This window comes from Podarcis cretensis (assembly GCF_951804945.1).
Source record: "Podarcis cretensis genome assembly, chromosome: 2".
Taxonomy (NCBI): Eukaryota; Metazoa; Chordata; class Lepidosauria; order Squamata; family Lacertidae; genus Podarcis; species Podarcis cretensis.
Window position 1 is genome coordinate 20,252,035 of NC_137171.1, and position 24,261 is coordinate 20,276,295.

Consider the following 24,261-nt stretch of genomic DNA (forward strand, 5'->3'; position numbering starts at 1 on the left):
GCTCTGTCTCAGGTTTAATTTCTTTGGAAAGAAGTTGCCAGAGCACTATTCTGCAACCATCTCTGGCATCCCCTTATGAGCATCTTGGCTCAGAAGCCTGTATTTCCTCTGGAAAAGTTAATTAGTCTAGAAAGGATCTAACAAACAGAGACAAAATGCACTTTGAATGTTTCCTGTCCAAACTGTGAAGCACTGGACCTCCTGAAATCGTTAATGTCCAGTCTTCTTACAGTTCCTCATCTGATCAAAGCAATTATATATCAATTGTCTATGGAGAGTCCTGATATTTTGAGAGTCTTTCTCAATACAGTGGTAGTAAAGTAAAGGTAAAGGTACCCCTGCTTGTACGGGCCAGTCTTGACAGACTCTAGGGTTGTGCGCTCATCTCACTCTATAGGCCGGGAGCCAGCGCTGTCCGCAGATACTTCCGGGTCATGTGGCCAGCATGACAAGCTGCATCTGGCGAGCCAGCGCAGCACACGGAAACGCTGTTTACCTTCCCGCTAGTAAGTGGTTCCTATTTATCTACTTGCACCCAGGGGTGCTTTCGAACTGCTAGGTTGGCAGGCGCTGGGACCGAGCAACGGGAGCGCAACCCGCCGCGGGGATTCGAACCACCGACCTGACAATCGGCAAGTCCTAGGCGCTGAGGTTTTACCCACAGCGCCACCTGCGTCCCTCAATACAGTGGTACCTCGGGTTAAGTACTTAATTCGTTCTAGAGGTCCGTTCTTAACCTGAAGCACCACTTTAGCTAATGGGGCCTCCTGCTGCCGCCGCGCCACCGGAGCACAATTTCTGTTCTCATCCTGAAGCAAAGTTCTTAACCTGAAGCACTATTTTTGGGTTAGCGGAGTCTGTAACCTGAAGCATATGTAACCTGAAGCGTATGTAACCCGAGGTACCACTGTAGACACAGAACTCCTGAGCTCAGAGTCTCCCTTGAGGCGTCCACTACTCTCTTTCCCCCAAGTTTCCCCCACGTGTCCTTTGTTTGCTGGCACACACTCGGCCTAAATTTTTGGACTTTCTGGCTGGGTACCTGTTCTTGCATCTCTGAACCCCCAAACTGATTCTGGAAAGCTCTTGCCAGGATCAACTCAGCCAGACTGACTTTACACCCCTGGCTCTGAGTGCTACATTTTGCATTCCCACTTCCAATGAGCTGCACTTGATAATACTCTCAGAAACCAATGGGTTTGGTTGATTGGTTGATTATCTTCTTTTTCTTTACTCTGATACGAAGGATCCTCAGACCCTCTGCTGTGTGGACACAGCATATAGAAGGAAAGGTACAGCTCGCCACCACCGCCCCCCAACAATCACCTTGATCAGCTTTTAATTTCAGCATCAATTCTCCCCTTCTTCTTCCCTGGAAACAATCCACCAAGCGGCCTCTATGGCTAGCAGCTGCCTCACTCCACATTTCTCCAGATTTCCCTTCGATCTCTAGGACAGCCTTTGCAGTTACCTATCAAATTGCTGTTTTGTTATTCATTCTCAATAAAACTCCATTTGTCGGGAAGCAGTGGTCTCACTCTGCTGCTCCCTGACTACTTTACAAGGACACTCCAATACTTGACTAAATGATCTGAAGTCACTCATGCTGTGCTCCTTTGATATCGGAAGGGGTGCCAGTTTGTGGGCGAGATCCTGTGCTCCCGGAGAACAGAGCCAAGGGTACAGTGGGGAATGGTTCCCATTGCTCCCATTGAGCTAAATTCCCACCAGCCAGCTGTGTTCCAGAACATGGGTGGCGCTGCGGTCTCTTGGGCTTGCCAATCAAAAGGTCAACAGTTTGAATCCCCGCAATGGAGTGAGCTCCCATTGCTCTGTCCCAGTTCCTGCCAACCTAGCAGTTTGAAAGCATGCCAGTGCAAGTAGATAAATAGGTACCACTGCAGTGGGAAGGTAAACGGCATTTCCGTGCACTCTGGTTTCCATCACGGTGTCCAGTTTCAGCAGAAGCAGTTTAGTCATGTTGGCCACGTGACCTGGAAAGCTGTCTGTGGACAAACACTGACTCCCTCGGCCTGAAAGCGAGATGAGCACCGCAACCCCATAGTCGCCTTTGACTGGACTTAACTATCCAGGGGTCCTTTGCCTTTGATTTCTGCTGTGGGAGAAATAGCTTGCATGATGACAGAATATTCAGATGACCTGATGAAGATCCAACTATTGAGACCTATCAGCCAATCTCCTAAAGAAAAGAAGTACTTGGCAACTTTACCAGAACTATAAAGGGAATCTTAATACATATTAATACAGCAGTACATCTGGCTCTGTTAACTGTCTTTGTACAGACCCCTCCCAGTCTTATGCTACCAATAAGCACTTCGTAGTATGAACTTGCACATTCCAAAGCTGATGAATTAAATTTAATAGGAGATGCAAGGCTGTAGCCAAAAAAAACATTCCTGCATCTCCTTTTTCTCTCTCTCGTATAGAATCTAAGGATTCTCGTATAGAATCTAAGGATACTGAATGCAAGATAATATAGCATGAAGCTGTAAATTTCCCCATTACTCCTTCTTTCTTCCTTGGCTGACACAGTTTTTTATTCCGATTCAAAACTGTTGCAGTTCCCAAAGGGAAGATGCTCCAATCCCTTAATCATTTTTGTCATCCTTTTCCATTATCTCTTCTAAATCCTCAACATCCATGTTGAGACGGTCATCCAGCTGACCGCAATATTCTAAATCTGTAGGCACACCATAGGCTAATGTAATAGCATGGTGATACCTGTAACTATATATAATGCACAGTATATAACTATATTGGGTAATAGTCATAAAGGAAGTTAACACGAATGGGTCTACCTACTCAATTTGCATGTAGACAATTAGATATATAGATGACTCATTATGTTAGCAACCAGATCATACTAGGAGGGCGAAAGCTCAACTTATTTTATAAATATCCACATTACAGAGCTGTTTCATATGCTAAATACATTGGTACCTCTGGTTACGGATTTAATCCATTCTGGGGTGCTGTGTGCACCCAGAAAAATCCGTAACTAGAGGCGCTGCTTCTGTGCATGTGTTTGGCGTGATAGAGTGCTTCTATGCGCACACGCGGCATGCAGAGTGCTTCTGTGCATGTGCATGATGCGCAGAGCGCTTCTGCGCATGCGGCAAAACCTGGAAGTATACACTTCTGGGTTTGCTGCGGCCGTAACCTGAAGATTCCATAACCTGGAAGTTACGCAACACGAGGTAAATGGCATGCATAGTTGTGCAACTTTTTGTTTCTCTGCCTTGCTTATAAATCCCTGGAGCGGAGCGGAGTGAAGCCGACTCATTTTCGGTCCTCTCACCTGGCCTTGCCCCCAGCGGTGCCACGGATTGGCTCATTTGAATGGGGGTTTGGCGGGAACCCCAATGGCCTGTGGCACTGGGAAGGCAGGCCAGCTCCAACAAACCTGGCATGTCACAAGGGGCATCGGAGGTGCTGTGCGCTGGTTCGCAAATGGCGCCCACAGTCAGAGGTGTGAGCGGTTATTGTCTACTTTCACATAAACAAATTCTGTTAGCTTTACCACTGAATGAAATATAACTATTAATCCATTCCTTTAATGTTGGGATGCTAGATATTTTATTTATTTCTATTTATTAAATGCATTTATAGACGAGCCTTAATTTTTAAAAAAAAATTCCCAGAGTGATTCAGCAATCACACAGTTCATAACAGACAAAAAGAAAACCGTAAAATCGTCTTCAATCCTAAAACAGCAACAAGGGAACAATTCCATAGACTGCTCCACAGATCAAATCTGGTGACAACCTCAAGAAGTTCTGAAGGCCAGAATGAAAAGATATATTGGTGGCTGTAACAATTTTTGCCCCATTTGGTGGCTATAAACAGTTTTGCTGCCATTAAAGGTCTTACCCAGAGGCTTTGTCATTTTAAGGACATATTGTGTCTAAATAAAATCTAGAGTTTTCTCTCATCAGAAAGGTCCTCTAAATTCAAAGCATTTTCTAAGCCTTAGACAGAAATTCAAGAAAATCGACCGGTGGTGATTCCGGTTTCTAACTGCTTTAGTTGAGGAACTGAATAAGCTACAACGGTGCAGAGACTGTTGAAATCCTTGGATATTTCCAAAGATTGATGGATCTGTCCGATGCAGTAATTCTAGGGAATTTCCAGTTATTACTGCATTGCATAACACGGGTGACATACAGCATCCTCAGTGTGTGGATATATGTGGTCAATAGTTCAAATTTCATATGAACTTTGGAAAGCAAAGATTTCATCACGAGTGTGTCATTTAATGCTTGATGCAGCAGCTAGAAGCTGCAAATATAGTGCAATCGTAGAATGTGGCTTGCACAGATGGGCTCATCCACCTTTATCTTTGCTTCTAGGCATAGAACAGCACTTTAAAGCTCTCTATCTGAGCACTTTTCTTTTTCTGCCCTGGTGCTTTCCTCACAAAACCTAGCTCTTTACTGCTGAATCACAGCCAACAGCAATCTGTTGAAACTCAAATTGCCCTTTGTTCCAATAAAATGGGTATAATAAAAGATTGGATCCAAAAGCTGACAGAATATGCCAAATTAGACGGTCTATCAGAAAAAATAAAGAATAAATCAAAACAGCAATTTGTTTCAAAATGGGAGGTTTTCAAAGAATATTTGAAAAATAAATATAGTAGTTTAAATTCTGTTGCAGCATTCGAGGAACTTCAGTAATAGTTGCAAGGTAGATATAAGAAATCAGATATATTAAGAAAAAGTTTAATTATTATAAAAGTGTGTATTGGCAATAAGTAATATGAAATTAAGGGACGCAGGTGGCGCTGTGGGTTAAAGCCTCAGCGCCTAGGGCTTGCCGATCGAAAGGTCGGCGGTTCGAATCCCTGCGGCGGGGTGCGCTCCCGCTGCTCGGTCCCAGCGCCTGCCAACCTAGCAGTTCGAAAGCACCTCCGGGTGCAAGTAGATAAATAGGGACCGCTTACCAGCGGGAAGGTAAACGGCGTTTCCGTGTGCGGCTCTGGCTCTGGCTCTGGCCAGAGCAGCGATGTCACACTGGCCACGTGACCCGGAAGTGTCTCCGGACAGCGCTGGCCCCTGGCCTCTTAAGTGAGATGGGCGCACAACCCCAGAGTCTGTCAAGACTGGCCCGTACGGGCAGGGGTACCTTTACCTTTATCTTTAATATGAAATTGAAATATGGAATAGATGGGAGGTTGGGTCTTTAGTGTTAAGACCAATATATGTTTTTTTGTTTGTTAAGAAAATTATGTGTCTATGGTTATTCCTGTGTGTAATTTGGTATTTGTGTTTTTTCTTTTTTCTTGCTGTATCAATTTTTATTTTTTATTTTTAGGGTATAATAATACAATATTCCATATTCAGCTCTAAAGACTACTGGGGTTAATTTTTAATCTTTTATTTCAAAGAACAAAGGAATAGAAACCAAAGAGAAGGGCGGGGAAGAAGGCTCGCAGTAGGGAAGATGTGTCAAATGGAAAAGCAGCATAATCTTTTCTCTTTTTTCCAGTAGAGATGGCAATAAAAGGAGAGAAGCAAACAATAAGGATTTTTTTTTAAATAACATTGGCATACCTGTAAGAATAGCAACACTTCCTTGCCAATGTCTCTCTAATATATATAAAAAAATCATAAGGATGTCGCCACGCTGCAGTTTGCTTGGCCACAGACAGGTGGCACTGTGAGCTACCGTGTGATGAGCTGCTGAGCCAGTGGGCAGCCAATCAGCCCAGGTGAGGAGAGGACAGGGGGAAGTATCCAGAGCAGAGAGATGCAGGAGAGAACCAGAGGATGGAGATCAAGTCAAACATATTGCTGTTTAACAGCTTGCTAAGGGAAATTACCAATGAAATTTGAAATTGTTCCTTGGTTGAAGATCCATCTCTGCATTCCCACACTACTGCTGCCATGACCAAACAGTACTATCCTACACTTCCCTACAGTAGCCACTTAATGTATCTCCCAAAAGGAGGACCGTGATTTACATGAAATCTGCCTACAGTGGTACCTCGTGTTAGATGGGACCCTGTTCCAGAGGCCTGTCCATAACGTGAAATGCCCGCAACTTGAAGCGCTGCGTCTGCACGGGTGCATGGCGCGATTTAGCGCTTTGCGCATGCGTGAGCGGTGAAACCCGGAAGTAACCCATTCCAGGTTGCCGCAGGATGTAACGCGAAAAGACGCAACATGAAGCAGACGCAACACAAGGTATGACTGTACGCTAATTTTCATGTACAACTGCAAAGGTAGAAATAACCTTGATATCTATCATTGCAGTGGAAATATTGCACATCTCAGCTTAACTGAAAGACTTTGACTAGATGACTTGTGCACCCATTCAGTCTGCTGTTCATTCATGTGCTAACCGTCAATGGGCAACTTCAAGACCCTTCCTGGTCTGGCTTGAAGGAATCATAGAACCAACCACCTGCAATGCAGGAATCTTTTGCCCAAGGTGGGGCTTGAGCCCACAACTCTGAGATCTCATGCTCTACCAACTGAGCTATACCAGCACCATCCAGATTAAAGGTAAAATCTGGACTTGGACTGGACAGACCTTCAAATAGAGGGCATCTTCAAACAGAGGATTGTCCTCTATAAGGTGGGGCACATGGCGACCTGGTGTACCCCAATCCCAGCTTCTACTTTCAGCAGTCCCCATTTCCCACTTTCCACTGCTGGCTCATTACCATCATGCTAAAGTAAAGGTAAAGGTATCCCTGACCATTAGGTCCAGTCGTGACCGACTCTGGGGTTGCGGCGCTCATCTCGCTTTACTGGCCGAGGGAGTAGGCGTACAGCTTCCGGGTCATGTGGCCAGCATGACTAAGCTGCTTCTAGCGAACCAGAACAGCGCACTGAACGCCGTTTACCTTCCCACCTATTTATCTACTTGCACTTTGATGTGCTTTCGAACTGCTAGGTTGGCAGGAGCAGGGACCGAGCAACGGGAGCTCACCCCACTGCGGGGATTCGAACCGCTGACCTTCTGATAGGCAAGTCCTAGGCTCTGTGGTTTAACCCACAGCGCCACCCACGTCCCTAGACCATCATGCTAGAAACACTCTTAAAGGCTTTATACCCAAGTGGAGACTTCACGGCTCACAACTCATATGCAGCCCCCAAGCAAGGTCACATCCAGTGTTCAAGTAGTTCAATAAAAATGAAAAATCAGGTTTTTTAAAAACCTTGTTTTATTTTACTAAATAAAAACACTTTATATGGCACAAATAAACCAAAAATTCAGATTCTCTGGTCACAGAAATCCAGACTCCCCCTATGTGAAAGGAATGAAGGATGCCAGAAAACAGACACGCCCAAACGCTGCAATGTGAGTGTGCAATAAATCTTGTGACTCCAAAGGTGCAGAAGGTCAATGCATGCAAAAACAGAAGGGGTGGGAATACATGTGAATAAAGACGAGCTGTGTTCTTTCTTGCTGACTCATCAAGGCCTAAAGCCAACAGGCAAACCAGATCGGGGGGCGTTTCTTCGTGGAAGCGGCACTGCTATCTAATCGGTGCCAGAACTGTTTATCTGCATGGATTAAGAGTATACAGAGCTTGTCAGGAGTTTTAAGAAGGTCATCTGACTAATCCCACTGCAACAGTTTGGATACATTTGGGGTTTATTTTATAGTATCAGTGACCAAAGCATTTTCTAGATGGTGTGGGAGGCTTCTTTCACCTGGAGGAGAGAGAGAGATGAAAAACATGTGCTGTTTATGCACTAGAAAATTGGTAGAATTGAAAACTGGTTTAATAGTCATTTAAGGTAAAAGGACCCCTGGGTGGTTAAGTCCAGTCAAAGGCGACTACAGTCATACCTCATGTTGCGTCCGCTTCAGGTTACATCTTTCAAGTTGCGTCCCACGACAACCCGGAAGCACTTAACGTTACTTCCGGGTTCCGCCACTCGCGCATGCACAGAAGCGCTAAATCACGCTGCACACGTGTGCAGACGCATTGCTTCTGGATGTGAACGCTTTGAGTTCTGGATATGCCTCTGGGATGGATTACGCCCACAACTCAAGGTTCCACTGTATGGGCTTGCGGCACTCATCTCGCTTTTCAGGCCAAGGGAGCCGGTGTTTGTCCACAAACAGCTTTCCAGGTCATGCGACCAGCATGACTAAACCGCTTCTGGCACAATGGAACACTGTGACAGAAACCAGAGTGCACGGAAATGCCATTTACCTTCCCACCACAGCAGTATGCATTCATCTACTTGCACTGGTATGCTTTTGAACTGCTAGGTTGGCAGGAGCTGGGACAGAGCAACGGGAGCTCACCCCGTCGCAGGGATTCGAACCGCCAACCTTCTGATTGGCAAGCCCAAGAGGCTCAATGGTTTAGACCACAGCGCTACCCGCTAAGCTAATGAAATTTGCCCCACATACAGGTCTTACTCTGCGCATGCCCAGATTGGTGCCAAATTGGTTGTGGCCTGCGTGTCACCACAGCGAGACCACTGTGAGGTGTTGTTATGCAGGCTGTGAAACAATTTGTATGAAATATGGTGAATGTCTGCTCAGGACTGCACTTTGCAGTGTAGCTTTCTATGCTAGGGAAAAAGGAAGGAAGGAAGGAAGGAAGGAAGGAAGGGGAAATTGCAGGAGACCTGGTGCCAAAGACTGAGAGCTTAGGCCCCTGTAACAATGCCCTTGCATCAGATTCCAGCTTAGTTTTTCTACTTTTTTCCCAACACAGCACAAAACATAGCTCCTCCACAGAACACCACAGAAAAAGGACAGATGTTATAGGATACTCTTGACATCCCAACGGTTCTCCGTTGGGAAAACCCCCTGCCACTGTTGACTCTTTGCCAACAGTGAATCATCAGAAATGGAATACCTGAGGTAAGCTTTGACTAAAAAATGCGGCTTAGCAAAGACTAATGGATAAGTCAAGGCCTGATTATTAACTAGCTGCACTGTTATTCTTGCCTGGCCACCGGCATGTTCCTCCGCAGCTGTTGGGTTTCGCACATCTTTTCCACGCCGTGCCTTCATGCATCTCTGCCTGCGCTCTGTGTCCCCCTGTGAGACTCACTACGGTGTAGCAGATGCATTAATATTTTTTCCCCTTGCGGAGTCTAGACAGTTGTCTGCGCACGATCAGACAATGTGACCGTACAGAGGGGTGCGGGGAGGCTCCGTGAACAGCAGACAACTGCAAAAACAAAGCTAGCGAGTGCAAAATGCCCACATCTCCTGACAAGCAACCATCTCTCCACACATGTGGACTACAGGGGAGGATACTGTTTATTAAAAAATAAAAAATCCAAAAGCATCCTCACAGAATCAGTTTTGTTACAGCTCCATTGAAGAGCTGCTTTCACTGCCAGAGAGCATTCAGGCAGGAGTCAAGCGTGCATCTCCCAAAGCATGCGTGCTGTACCTGAAATGTCATCCCTTGCCACTGCATGCTCCATGCTGTTCAGGCACATCAGCAAAACAACAACAAACCTATGATTACGTGAAACATACTCAAGAAACACACAAGACATAACCAGCTGTACTTCTGAATAAATAAGGTATACTAGTCATTGTACCAGATTGTAGATTTCAACGGAAGTCTCATAAAGTTCAACGAAAAAAGCAGAAGGCCCAGTTCATTTTCTAGTCAGTTCATGCATAAGGTCCATACATGTATAAGTATCTATTCCACCTGTCTGTTTATAGAGTCCAATAATCCACATGAAGGGTTGTTAAAGTTCCACAGAATCTTTTCACAGAGTCTAAGACAAGGATTTCCGGAATATTAGCCTTATTTCGCCATCCTAGGCTTCATCAGTAGTACAGGCTCTAGGTAATGCAAATAAATACAATATCGTAATCTCACACATTTTTCAGCAAAAATAATATTTAAAAAAACCTTAAACTACTGTACATACCATATGTAATGTTACAGGATAGTGGATCTTATAGCACAGTAGTGGGCTGGCATTTTGATGATGGGTGTGAAAAACTCATGTGTATGAGTAGCACTGATTCCACAACAAACATTCATCTGGAAGCATCCACATACAGTGGTACCTCAGGTTAAGTACTTAATTCATTCCGGAGGTCCGTTCTTAACCTGAAACTGTTCTTAACCTGAAGCACCCTTTAGCTAATGGGGCCTCTTGCTGCCGCCGCGCCGCTGGAGCACAAGTTCTGTTCCCATCCTGAAGCAAAGTTCTTAACCTGAAGCACTATTTCCGGGTTAGTGGAGTCTGTATCCTGAAGCGTATGTAACCTGAATTATATGTAACCTGAGGTACCACTGTACAACTTTATCTTCTAATGGGTAGAGAATGCACTTTGCTCCTTGTTGTTTATGTCTTGGTATTATGAGGAGCATTGCTAGGAAATTAGCCCCCCCCCCCGCCCATCATGGAACACCGCTGACTTTCCCAGCATGCAACCTGGAAGGGGAGCCCTAGTTGGGGAGTTCTCTGTGGATAAGCTTCTGACTTCACCAGCTGTTCCCATTATGTCAAGAGACACGTCCCCAGGAAAACAGCTGGCATGGAGAATATCTTCAATGCCTGAGTAGGCATGGGAGAAATGCTGCTAATTATTATTCCTAAGATTCCCAAGAACATGTGAAACACTTGCTCTGCACTCTAACAGAATACATAGGATCTCTTCTGCTGCTTTTGGCCTCAGCCTCATGTGTCTTAAAAAGTCCAGTGACATATGAGAGACATGTTGTCTCCAATTAAACTATCTCCGGCCCCGCTGCAAGTCACCACCCGCCTTCCAGCAGTGAATTGGCTGCTAACTTCCTTCTAAGAAGCTGGGGTCTCAGCAAGCAAACACCACCCTTGATGTGGGTATTATCCAGGCAAGAGTTGTGAGCTCAGCAGAGCCTGTAACCTAAACCTTCCATCAAGGTCTGACATCACCATGTTAAGAAGCTGTCCTGCTTCCTAGCAGAGGGCTGGTCTGAAGACTAACTCCTTGCAGAATGACTCCACTGGCTACTGCCCACTCTTCTGAGTAAACATAGGTAGGATCAGGGCCAGATGACACATATTCAGAAGTTAAGATAACCCTTCCTTTCTGCCTCCCTCTTTCTAGTTTTCTTTTTCCCCCAGAAAGAGGCAGGATACATTTAAAAAATAAATGAAACCTCCGACTCAGCATGGTCTAAGTAAAATATTTAGAATCTTCTGGGTGGTAAATTATAAAAAGGGACAACTTGTGATTTGTTATGTGTTGCAAATATAGCAGGGTGGGGATTAAAATTTTAATTGCATTTATACTTGGGGATAAATAACTGTGCCACAATGATTTCCTAATTAACATCATTTTTCTTAGCTCTATTTGAGACCTCACATAATTTTTAACTAGTGCTTTTGTACTGAAATAATTTCTGATTAAGAACATATGGAGATGGCTCCTGGGAGCCAGAAAAGCTAAGTTCTATTCCAGACTTTCCTACAAGCTCACCATGGCTTAGTTTACATTTCTCTTGCAACTGTATTTGTGCAACAACAAAGGTTTAGTGCATGTTTTATCCAGACTTCAAGGTGGTATAGGTAGCTCAGGCCTCTGGCTGACCATTCCATTACTTGGCAAATTTCTGGTCAATAGTCTATGGGTGGCTTTCATTTCCTTAATGGTTCAGATGTAGTTGGCAGGGGCTCCAACCATCGGGGGCTCTGGGTGGCCAAGCACTATGGCTTTTTTTCAGCAGGAAGTCACTGGAACTCAGTTCCGACACTTCTCAGGTGGGGACCATTGCCATTATACAAGAACAAAGGAGGCGTTCATGGTGAGTTCTGGCACCTCTTTTTCTAGGTAGAGAGATAGATAGATAGATAGATAGATAGATAGATAGATAGATAGATAGAGATAGATGATAGATAGATAGATAGATAGATGATAGATAGATAGATAGATGATAGATAGATAGATAGATAGATAGATAGATAAATAGATAGATGATAGATAGATAGATATAGATAGATAGATAGATGATGATAGATAGATAGATAGATAGATAGATAGATAGATAGATGATAGATAGATGATAGAGAGAGAGAGAGAGATGATAGATAGATAGATAGATAGATAGATAGATAGATAGATGATAGATAGATAGATAGATAGATAGATGATAGATAGATAGATAGATGATAGATAGATAGATAGATAGATAGATAGATAGATAGATAGACAGATAGACAGATATAGATAGATAGAGACGCAGGTGGCACTGTGGGTTAAACTACAGAGCCTAGGACTAGCCGATCAGAAGGTCGGCGGTTCGAATCCCCGCAACGGGGTGAGCTCCCGTTGCTCGGTCCCTGCTCCTGCCAACCTAGCAGTTCGAAAGCACGTCAAAGTGCAAGTAGATAAATAGGTACCGCTCTGGTGGGAAGGTAAACGGCGTTTCCGTGTGCTGCTCTGGTTCGCCAGAAGTGGCTTAGTCATGCTGGCCATATGACCCGGAAGCTGTACACCGGCTCCCTCAGCCAATAAAGCGAGATGAGTGCCGCAACCCCCGAGTCAGTCACGACTGGACCTAATAGTCAGGGGTCCCTTTACCTTTACGATAGATGATAGATAGATAGATAGATAGATAGATAGATAGATAGATAGATACCAAGCACCCACACACAAAAAATGTTGTGGGTGCTCAGCACCCACACCACAGGGTCCCCACGCAACTTCTGAGACCCTGGAACCCGACTCCTAGTTTGTTTGTTTTGTCAGTGCAGACAAAGGTTACGACAGTAACCTCTCAGGCTGGAGTTTGTGAACAAGCCCTCGAAATGTATTTGCTGGCTTTTCCTTGTGTATATCGATGACCACCACTGCCTTACAGCAACCGAGCTAGACCCGCTTTAATAAATGAGGTGGAATGCCTATATTTCAGCACGACACACCCAGCCCCCCTGACTCTCTCTTTCTCTCATTCTCGATTTCAGAGGCCGTCCCCCCACCCACCTCTTCTCTCTCTGTCTCGTACATCTGTGTTTGTTATTTTTTGGCCCGCAGAGCTGACAACGTGCGATGCTGTTCCGAGTCCTCTCTAAAAGAGAGCACAGTTTGTTTAGCTGTCAGCTCTAGGTGCCAACATTTAATGTGTACAGGGTGAAAGGAAAATAAATGGAGCTATTATGCCGCATTTAGCCTTCCCATCCCATAACTTTGCATTTGTCTTTATTGCTGTCCTAAAAGCGGAGCTACAGAACACATGTTGTGCTGTTTCCCAATCAAGCTTTGCTTTTCCTCTCTTTAGCAAACCCTATTTTTCAACGTGTTGAATGTCCCTTAATTCTGCCCTGGCTGTTTCTGCAGCAGAAACCCCATTACACATTGTTATGGAGGATAAATGGGGGTTTTTTGCTTGAGGAATGGGAAGAGTAAAAGCAAAGAACTGCATTCAGGTGGGATTACTATTCAAATACATGGTCATTTCCTCCTCTACGTGACATAGACTGTGATCCGATTCTACGATTCTATGATCCTAAGCATGTTTACTAAACACCAAGTCCTGCTGTGTTCAATGGGGCTTACTCCAAAGTCAGGATGGTTCCAGACAACCAGTTTAGTTAGCATTGATCCTGAACTGTTTTCAGGGAGATTAGAGGCTACATTGCAGCAGAGCAAGTGTTATCCTAAAACTTTCCATTTTTCTGTCACTTCCCTTCTCGCAACAAGTCCAATCTTTGGGTGAAAAAGGGTCGCTCTGCTAGAGTTCCAAATCCACTTTAATTGTGCAACAGGAATTTGCCTGTATGTGATTGAATTGCACCCCAAAATATGTGCCCTGCCACCAGTGCAAGTGTATACTCTACTTCAGGTGTGCTCAGAATGTCAGTACAGTGGTACCTCGGGTTAAGTACTTAATTCGTTCCGGAGGTCCGTACTTAACCTGAAACTGTTCTTAACCTGAAGCACCACTTTAGCTAATGGGGCCTCCTGCTGCCGCCGCACCGCTGGAGCACGATTTCTGTTCTCATCCTGAAGCAAAGTTCTTAACCTGAAGCACTATTTCTGGGTTAGCGGAGTCTGTAAACTGAAGCGTATGTAACCCGAGGTACCACTGTATTTAAATTGCCAGGGCACGAGAGAGAGGGGGCGGAGAGAGAGAGAGAGACAGAGACAGAGACAGAGACAGAGACAGAGACAGAGACTGTTTTGGTCCTTTTGGAAATAGCACAAACTATGGGGAAGCACTGGCAATAGAGAAGAGTGGAATCAAGGGGAGGTGGAATCAGGGGTGCCAACTTTAATAAAATATGGAGGGGTTCAGCTTTGCCCCGGGACATGGGTGGCGCTGTGGGTTAAACCACAGAGCCTAGGACTTGCCGATCAGAAGGTCGGCGGTTCAAATCCCCGGGACGGGGTGAGCTCCCGTTGCTCAATCCCTGCTCCTGCCAACCTAGCAGTTCGAAAGCACGTCAAAGTGCAAGTAGATAAATAGGTACCGCTCCGGCAGGAAGATAAACGGCGTTTCCGTGTGCTGCTCTGGTTTCTCCAGAAGCGGCTTAGTCATGCTGGCCACATGACCCGGAAGCTGTACGCCGGCTCCCTCAGCCAATAAAGCGAGATGAGCACCGCAACCCCAGAGTCGGTCGCGACTGGACCTAATAGTCAGGGGTCCCTTTACCTTTAAGGTTTGCCCCACATAATCGATCACATGATGTGGCACATGCACACAATTTTAATGGCAATGCCTATCAATTTTAGAGGAGCCTAGCCCCCTCAAATATTTTATTGGGAGGTCTAAGGGACCTTAGCTCCTAGGAGTTGGTGCCTATGGGTGGAATCGAAGTGGCTGGAATCCTGAAAAGCAGAACTTCATGTTGCAGGTCCCCTGGTATATATTTGCCTCATCCTTTGGCATGCTCAAGCGCAACATATATTCAGACTCATTTACGCTGGGAGCAATTTGGGTGTGTACCTGCTCTGTTCTTAAGAACATAACAGGTGTGCCACAATCAAATCAAAGGTCCACTAAAGACTGCAGATGTTCGATGTGCTAAACTTTACTGAATACGAGTGTGTGTGTGTGTGTGTACATATAGCTGCTGCCAATGGGTGGATGCAGATATGACTACTTCTCCCTTAAAGGCAGATTAAGCTTTGTAAAGAGCTATTCATGTTTTGTTACTAAGAATACACGCAGACTGTTTTTGGAGGACGGCCGTGAAAGACAGTCAAGGCTCTGGCTCCTGTTCGGCGACAGAGCCATGGCATGCTAAACAGGTTCTGGTGCTACACATCCTGTTGAGTCCTGACTCAAATTAAATCCCTTCTTCTTGGTTTAGCAAAAATCACAGGTTATTGCAGGGGGAGGGGAGGGTGGAATCGTTTAACTTAGGTGAATATATTGATTTAACATTTAAATAAGTCAAAGCAGATTCCAGGGCACTTTGCAAAATAAAGGTAAAGTAAAGGTAAAGGTACCCCTGCCCGTACGGGCCAGTCTTGACAGACTCTGGGGTTGTGCGCCCATCTCACTTAAGAGGCCAGGGGCCAGCGCTGTCCGGAGACACTTCCGGGTCACGTGGCCAGCGTGACATCGCTGCTCTGGCGAGCCAGAGCTGCACACGGAAACGCCGTTTACCTTCCCGCTGGTAAGCGGTCCCTATTTATCTACTTGCACCCGGAGGTGCTTTCAAACTGCTAGGTTGGCAGGCGCTGGGACCGAGCAGCGGGAGCGCATCCCACCGCAGGGATTCGAACCGCCGACCTTTCGATCGGCAAGTCCTAGGCGCTGAGGCTTTAACCCACAGCGCCACCTGCGTCCCTCTTTGCAAAATAGAAAGGGGTAAAATTGGGTTGCTGGAAATAGTGGTTATAGCTAGGGTTTCTTTGGGCAACGAGGGAATGGCATTCTGCACAAGCCTCCCTCCCTCTTTTTAGCACTGGTGAAAACATGCCAATAAGTGCCTGCAGATGTTCTCAGACGAAAGGATTTGAGGTCCAGGTTTGCATGCAACCCTGAACACACCCAAACCATGCTGTATTAGATAGACCAGTGGTTTTTAACCAGTGTGCCATGGCACCCTGGGGTGACTTGAATGATAGTCAGGGGTGCCCCGGGCAACACTGGCCTCTGTCCCTCTTTCCTTCCCTCCCTCCTCTGATGCCCTCTTGCGTCTCTGCCTCCCAAAGGCTTGCAACAGCTGTTTGTTGCCGTAGCCCTAACTACAAGCTCCCTTGGTGAATGGTGCCTATGGGGCTGGCTAGTGGGTGCTTCCCAAGCCCCTGTGGGGCAGTGTGAGAAGGCACCTCTCTTTGGGGCAGGAGACCGGGGTGGCAGCTGTGGCTGCCCTGAGAACTCCCAATGAGAGAGGAGAGGAGAGAAGGCTGAGAGAACGCTCCACAAGGGGCTGCCGGCTCTGCAGGCAAGGGCTGACATAACTGGACTCCTGAGCCCCACAGGGGTTCCGCAGAAAGAATGTAGTTGGTCAAGGGAGCCAGGGACTCAAAAAGGTTGAAAACCTCTGAGCTAGACCTTTCTTAGTTATTAAACGTGGGTGGCACTGTGGGTTAAACCACAGAGCCTAAGACTTGCCAATCAGAAGGTCGGCGGTTCGATTCCCCGTGAAGGGGTGAGCTCCCATTGCTCGGTCCCTGCTCCTGCCAACCTAGCAGTTTGAAAGCACGTCAAAGTGCAAGTAGATAAATAGGTACCACTCCGGTGGGAAGGTAAACGGCGTTTCCATGTGCTGCTCTGGTTCGCCAGAAGCGGCTTAGTCATGCTGGCCACATGGCCTGGAAGCTGTACGCTGGCTCCCTCAGCCAATAAAACGAGATGAGCGCGCAACCCCAGAGTCAGCCATGACTGGACCTAACGGTCAGGGGTCCCTTTACCTTTACCTTTACCTTTAACTAATCATAGCCAGAGAACAGGTATTCTATTCCATCCACTTTCAAAAGAGAGCATTTCCAAGCAGGAAATGAGAACAGCATCTTTTATAACACTATACATATTTTAATGCATGTTTCCATCCACCATTGCAGTGCATAATGGATTTTGTAGTCTTAAATCGACATAGGGATTGTATTTAATAGCAACTTCCCTTTCCCCCTAGAATCTTGGGGGTCGTGATTCTTTGAAGGCAACTCTCTCAGATAATTAGCACTAAACTACAATTCCCAGGATTCTCTGGGGGGGAAGCAAGCTGTGAAAGTTAAGCTGATGGAAAACCTGCTTAAGTTTGCAGTACAGCTATCCCTTTAACAAAACTGATAAGAAAGATCAGCAGCCAGGACCAGCAGTGCCTGGATATGATTGCTCTGCTCTGCATTTTTGCTGACTTCTTAGCCTAGCAGCTCATAAAAGTAGCATAAGAGATGAGACCCAGGGCTTTGCCCTGTAGCCCCATTCCTGACCCCTCATTAACAAAAAAACAATAAAATCCTTAGAGGCTTCAAAGCATCACACTAATTGCTTAGCCTGTGATGTGCGTGTTTCTTTTGTGTGTGTTTCTTTCCTTTTTCTCTCCGCTAGCTGGATTTTTCTTCCAGACGTGAATTTGCAGTGATGTCAAATCCCATGAGCCCCACACTGATGCAGTGATGTCAAATCCCATGAGCCCCAGCACAATGATGGTTTGCTTGCACACTGTAGCTCGGCCCTTTGATAAACATTGGAAATAGCTTCTTCTTTTTTTCCCCCCTTCCTTCTTCATCCCATCTGGAAGTAGGAAAGCCACATGGAATGGAGGCAATGGCTTTTAGCAAGTCTGACTGATTGCTCAGCAATGACCCAGCAGCCTGCAAGGGTGGAGGGGAAGCAGAACAAAGAATAAACTGGTGCTTAGTCAGCAGCATTGCTACAACAAAAGAAAACAATGGGAAGAAAAGTCTCCAGTCAAACGTTCAAGCCGATGAGTCGAATCTGAGCTCCATGTGGTAGGGCTCACCTCACCTGCATGGACAAAGGTGGGGCTGCAACTTCAGAGTGCCCTTTGCCATCATCAGAAAAGGTGGGTTAGGTTTGATTTCAGCAGGCCCTTGTAATAATTTTATTATTATTATTATTATTATTATTATTATTATTATTATTATTATTATTATTTTATTTCCATGCTTATTATATACAAAAAAAGGAAACAATACTGAAAAGGGGGTACAATTTAAGAGGGGAAGGAAAAGGAAAGAAAATGAAATTTACACAATCTGTTATTAAGATAAAAATTATGACAAAAATTTGTGACTACAATTTCATGTTACAATAAAAGTTTTAAAAATTTCATTATCTTTTATACCCAACTTCCCATTTATTCCTTAATTCTTTTTACATAAATATATAATAAATATATAATAAAAGTTCATAAATGTACCAAGCAAACACGTACATAAATATATAAACTACAGGTCTGGATCAGCACAGGAAGACCGTCCTGAAACCATTTTGACTCCCAAACTGACCAAATGTTTCTCTGCAAGGAGGGAGGGCTGAGGGAACTTTCCCATTGTCTCAGGAATTAAGTAATTACCATCTCAAAGGAATGGCAGACTATCAGAAAAGGCAATCAAATAAGACATTATCAGATAACCTGGCAGACAGGAAAAACAACAACATTCAGATTTCTGTTGTAGACCACCTCTTCTGTGATGGATGGATGGATGATGTATGAAGGGGTGGTCTTGAGCTCCAGGGCAGGGAATTTCAAAATGTCTACATACGTAAAGGCGGGCACACTTTTGTGCTGGGTCCTCCTCCGCTCTCCTGTGTGTGAGGGCAGCACCCTGTTGCAACAGCTTTAATAAAGATCAGGCTTACTAGCTGCTTTGCTTCTCAATATTCTCTGGTTGGCCTCTGTTATTTTCTCCTACCAATGGAGAACCTACGAAAGACTCTATAAGGGCAGATTTTGTTTACAACACCCTCTGGTAGGAAACAGGAGGAAAGGAAGTAGCCCCATCAAGCAGAGGAGGTTGTCCACATCAATTCTAAGAGGTTGACAAGATTAAATGTGAGCCAAGACTCCGCCATGAGACCAGTTTGTGGTTCCAGACCCCGGCACTGGAAGAGAGACTTTGTGCTGGACACCAGGCAATGACCTTTTGAACCTGCCTTGGCCTACCCTCCGACCCTAGGAGACTTTTCCAGACCACAGCTTTAGGAACAGCAGAAGCAGCTGGGAAGAGAGGACTTCAGGGATTTTTATTATTAATAATAAGAAGAATGTAAGTTGTGTGCCCTTGTTTCTCAATTTGACAACCTTTTACATGGATGTGTATGTTTTGTGGTACAGTTGTACCTTGGAAGTCAAACGCCTTGCAACTCGAACGTTTTGGCTCCAAAACGCCAGAAACCCGGAAGTGAGTGTTCTGGTTTGCGAACGTTCTTTGGAACCTGAACGTCCAATGTGGGTTCCGATTGGCTGCAGGAGCTTCCTGCAGCCAATCGGAAGCTGTGCCTTCATTTCTGAACATTTTGGAAGTCGAATGGACTTCTGGAACGGATTCCAGGATGCAACTGTATTTTACACATTTTGACTTGCCATTATTTTTATTGATTGTAGTTTAGTAATTCTTTATTGCAATTGTTAAGTGAAAACTGTTTAATTATTATTTGCTGGTATTTTACGGTTTGCTATTACATTCTATTGGGTTATTGAATATTGCTTTATCATATATGTTTATTTTAAAGTTACATTTTTATTACGTTTTTGTATTAGATCAGATTATTAGGTGTGTGGTCTCTGCTGTCTATTTTGTTGTCTCTTCAGCTTGCAAACCGCCTTTCGTGTAGCAATATAGAAAGGCTGCATTCAAATTAAAAGTGAAATGTATATATGGAAAAAGAAGAATGTGCTGTTCCTCAGCCCCGAGAAATTGCCAGCAGTAAACACACAGGTGGGAGAAGGAATAAGAGTGCCAGCTGGAGTATTTAATGTCCTGCCATGTCATTGTGTGGCTATTCCCTCCCCCCCACAGGTGGAATAAATGAAGACAACGGATACAGAGTTTTAGGTTAATGGGCGAAAATGGCCACAACTTTATTGATTACAGGAAAGAAGGGTATTGGCTTTAGGCATTGGCCCTAACCGACTATCCGGTCTGACCGGGAAGGGTTAAACACCAACAGGGGGAGCCACCCGAGATGCATATCCCTAGGCGCTCCCCGAGGGGTTACCGCTCGGGGGCGCGCTTTAGGCCCTAGCCTCCGTAGGTTTCGGACGAGGCGTCGCCCCTCGGAGTCCTTTAACGAACTACCCTTCAAGCATTGGGGGAGGTGATGGCGACAAGTGTCTGGGCAACCATTCGGCTGTTAACTGCTTCAAAGGTAGACAGCAGCCCTTTCGGGGCGGCAGGGGTCACCTCCAGCAAGGAAATCGGGGTGCCCCCTCAGCTACCACAGGAGTGGCTCAAGGGTCAGCAGCGAATCGCATTCATGTGCATACTTACATGAAGTGCGCTGGCAGGGTTAGGGTTAGGGTTACATTAAAGTTACATTTTTATTACGTTTTTGTATTAGATCAGATTATTAGGTGTGTGGTCTCTGCTGTCTATTTTGTTGTCTCTTCAGCTTGCAAACCGCCTTTCGTGTAGCAATATAGAAAGGCTGCATTCAAATTAAAAGTGAAATGTATATATGGAAAAAGAAGAATGTGCTGTTCCTCAGCCCCGAGAAATTGCCAGCAGTAAACACACAGGTGGGAGAAGGAATAAGAGTGCCAGCTGGAGTATTTAATGTCCTGCCATGTCATTTTAGAAACTAAGTGCTTCAACCTTGGGTCCCCATATGTTGTACAACTACACCCATCACCCCTGCTATTGGCTAACCTGGCAGGGGATGATAGGAGTTGTAGTCCGTCAAATATCTGGGGAACCATGATTGAAGAGCTCTGCAAGTCTACACTATGGTGTTCCATGCATGTCTATCAATCCTATTATAAGGCTGCCCATCCTCTAGAGTAGGCTGGCAAAGTAACCTGTCCTGGAATCTGAGGTGAGGAAACTGTGAAGGAGACACCGGGGGCAAACAACAGGGAGTGGTTGTCTCTACTATCCTCTCCAGATGGCTGCCCACTGTTAGTGACAGAATACTAGGCTAGATGGACTTCTGGTCTGATCTCCCTCCTTCTCCTCTCTTATGAGCTGCAGCTTCTCTGCAGACTAAAGGACAAGTGGAAACTTGATGAGTGAGGAAGGCAGAGACCGTTTTAGGACAAAGTGAAATTCTCAACAACATGAGAAAACAGACACTATGAATTTAAAGACAAAACTCATTAGAAACTAACCCGAGGGCAAACACTCTTCACTAATGCGTTGTTAACTCCCGCTCTCTAATTATCTGCAGGCCCAAAGAGAAAGCGAGGGAGAGAGTCAAGCTCTTTAGACCTGTTTTTGAGACATTCATCCTTATGGTGCAACTTGTTTATGGCCTGGTTGGTTGGCAGATGAAACAGTCCGGGGGGGGGGGGGCAAAAAAGCTTAGAGCAGACAGATCCTAATCTACAAATTTACCGTATTTTTCACTCTATAACACGCACCTGACCATAACACGCACATCGTTTTTAGAGGAGGAAAACAAGGGAAAAAACATTCTGAATGAAACAGTGGATGTATCATTTTTGTGCTTCATGCTGTGGCCACAGACATGTGATCTGATGGTGAATTTGGGGTGACCCAATGCAAAAATCCTGAGAATCCCTGTGGATCCATGCTTTGTAACCACGTTTTTACACCATTGCAGCCCCAGGCAACAGTGGGTGCGTGATTTTTTGGGGGCAGGCTGTAGCCATGGACATGCTATGTGCTCTGATGGTGAATTTGGGCTGACCCAATGCAAAGATCCTGAGGATCCATGTGGATCCATGTTTTGTAACCACGTTTTTGCACCATTGCAGCCCCAGGCAACAGTGGGTGCGTGATTTGGGGGGATCAGGCTGTAGCCATGGACATGCTATGCGCTCTGATGGTGAATTTGGGCTGACCCAATGCAAAGATCCTGAGGATCCATGTGGATCCATGTTTTGTAACCACGTTTGACAGACTCTGGGGTTGTGCACCCATCTCACTTAAGAGGCCAGGGGCCAGCGCTGTCCGGAGACACTTCCGGGTCACGTGGCCAGCGTGACATCGCTGCTCTGGCGAGCCAGAGCCGCACACGGAAACGCCGTTTACCTTCCCGCTGGTAAGCGGTCCCTATTTATCTACTTGCACCCGGAGGTGCTTTCGAACTGCTAGGTTGGCAGGCACTGGGACCGAGCAGCGGGAGCGCACCCCGCCGCAGGGATTCGAACCGCCGACCTTTCGATCGGCAAGTCCTAGGCGCTGAGGCTTTAACCCACAGCGCCACCTGCGTCCCTAGATAAATAGATAAATAGAAGTAGATAAATAGGGACCGCTTTATAGCGGGAAGGTAAACGGCGTTTCCGTGTGCTGCGCTGGCTCGCCAGATGCAGCTTGTCACGCTGGCCATGTGACCCGGAAGTGTCTGCGGACAGCGCTGGCTTCCGGCCTCTAGAGTGAGATGAGCGCACAACCCTAGAGTCTGTCAAGACTGGCCCGTATGGGCAGGGGTACCTTTACCTTTACCTTTTTACTAGTGTGTAGAGGGATGCGGCTGGTGCTGTAGTCCATGGATAGGCAAACTAAGGCCTGGGGGCCGGATCCGGCCCAATTGCCTTCTACATCCGGCCCGCGGACAGTCTGGGAATCAGCGTGTTTTTACATGAATAGAATGTGTGCTTTTATTTAAAATGCATCTCTGGGTTATTTGTGGGGCATAGGAATTCGTTCATTTATTTTTTTCAAAATATAGTCTGGCCCCCCACAAGGTCTGAGGGACAGTGGACCAGCCCCCTGCTGAAAAAGTTTGCTGACCCCTGCTGTAGTCTAAACCACTGAGCCTAGGGCTTGCCGATCGGAAGGTACGACTGTACTCCTACCAAAGTAGGGAATGCATGGGCTAACCTGTAAATAAAGGCAGCATAGCAATTTCACGAGGGACGTGGGTGGCGCTGTGGGTTAAACCACAGAGCCTAGGACTTGCCGATCAGAAGGTCGGCAGTTCGAATCCCCTCAATGGGGTGAGCTCCCGTTGCTCAGTCCCAGCTCCTGCCAACCTAGCAGTTCGAAAGCACATCAAAGTGCAAGTAGATAAATAGGTACCACTCTGGCGGGAAGGTAAACGGCATTTCCGTGCGCTGATCTGGTTTCACCAGAAATGGCTTAGTCATGCTGGCCACATGACCCGGAAAAACTGTCTATGGACAAATGCCAGCTCCCTCGGCCAGTAAAGCGAGATGAGAACTGCAACCCCAGAGTCATTTGCGACTGGACTTTATCTTTATCTGGGTCCTTTATCTTTTTTTTACTAGTGTGTACTGAGACATGAAATCAGGACTCTTAGTTAATGCCTCTTCCAACTATCAAAATTTCCTCCAAACTCATTATTATATTAGGGGGCAACTGCTTTGAAAACATACGAGAGGCAGAATTGCATAACAAATGTGTATAGTCGGAAGGATTCTCCCAAACGCTGGTGAATTTTGGGAGGGATTTTTTAAAAATGGAAACGGATGTATAAATGTGGAGAACCAAACTCTTAGAGAGCCAGTGTGGTGTTAGGAGCGGTAGACTCGTAATCTGGTGAACCGGGTTTGCGTCTCCGCTCCTCCACATGCAGCTGCTGGGTGACCTTGGGCCAGTCACACTTCTCTGAAGTCTCTCAGCCCCACTCACCTCACAGAGTGTTTGTTGTGGGGAAGGAAGGGAAAGGAGATTGTTAGCCGCTTTAAGACTCTTTAGGGTAGTGATAAAGCGGGATATCAAATCCAAACTCTTCTTCTCTTCTTAAGCATGGATGGATAAATCAGAAACAAAATTGAAACACCTCATCCCACTAGCCTCTGCTGTGTTGCACCTTATACTTGCTTGCAACTGTATCAGCTGTTCAATGGCTTAAAAAATAATAATGGGGGAATTTACTGCAAACTGAACATCCCAAAAAGTGAAAAAAGCCAAGCTAAGCAGTTGGCTCCTTACCTCTCTCGCCCTGACCTAGCCACTGTGATCCATGTGACGGTCACCTCCAGACTGGATTATTGTAACTCGCTCTACGTTGGGCTGCCCTTGAGACTGACCCAGAAACTCCTTACAGGGTCCTTGCTGTGGGATCACATTCACCTAGTGCTATACCAGCTGCACTGGCTCCCGGTGGCGTACAGGATCAGGTTTAGGGTGCTGGTTTTAACCTTTAAAGCCCTATACGGCCTAGGACCCTCGTACCTATGGGACCGCCTCTCCTGGTATGCCCCACAGAGGACCTTACGGTCTTCAAACAAAAAC

At 45.9% G+C, this 24,261-nt stretch overlaps 1 long non-coding RNA gene across 1 annotated transcript in view; it reads left to right on the forward strand.

Annotated features, from left to right (window-relative positions):
* Positions 1-852: 852 nt before the first annotated feature.
* LOC307210131 overlaps positions 853-24,261 on the forward strand; it is a 112,259-nt gene continuing 88,850 nt past the window's right edge. The window contains exon 1 of the long non-coding RNA XR_013835852.1: positions 853-909. This is a non-coding gene — a long non-coding RNA (uncharacterized lncRNA). The remainder of the gene's footprint in view (positions 910-24,261) is intronic.